At 25.1% G+C, this 545-nt stretch overlaps 1 protein-coding gene across 2 annotated transcripts in view; it reads right to left on the bottom strand.

Moving 5' to 3' along the window:
* LOC107641803 (ethylene-responsive transcription factor WRI1-like) overlaps positions 1-545 on the bottom strand; it is a 10,209-nt gene that overhangs the window by 3,111 nt on the left and 6,553 nt on the right. The gene's annotated exons all lie outside the window — the stretch shown is intronic.

Genomic DNA, 545 nt, shown 5'->3' with positions numbered 1-545 from the left:
AAAATGTTGAAATAAAATTATTACAAAACTGATTTAATCTTTTTGTTTAATCAAAAATTCAAATGAAATAATATAACATATTGTTACAAAATATTAAATTATTATTTCAATTAATTAAACATGTAAAATCTCAATAGGAAATCAAAGTCAGTCCATATATATATATATTTGTGTGTGTAGCTCAATATTATCATTTTAATTTTTTGCATAATGTTCTTTAAAATAAAATAAAACAAAATAAAATAAACTCTTGTCATTAATGAATAAAACAAGGGGTCAAAGCAAGTATAAATGTATTCTAGTGGCACAGGTGGACCATGGTACTTTGCAGCTACTCCTCATGCAAACTAACACATGCAAACCTAAAATGCCAGCTTTCTAGTTTCTACTGCATTGGGTGACTTGGTGTTATGAATGATGGCAACTGCAGTTTTTCTTAGCTGGAAATTTAAGTATTAGTTTATGATATTATTTGTACTAATCCATTGGATCTCAAGTTTTGTAGATAGCATATTAATTGAATAAAAAATTATATATTCAATAAT

The sequence above is a fragment of the Arachis ipaensis genome, chromosome B05 (genome assembly GCF_000816755.2).
Source record: "Arachis ipaensis cultivar K30076 chromosome B05, Araip1.1, whole genome shotgun sequence".
NCBI lineage: Eukaryota > Viridiplantae > Streptophyta > Magnoliopsida > Fabales > Fabaceae > Arachis > Arachis ipaensis.
This window is presented reverse-complemented; position numbering and strand designations above follow the sequence as displayed.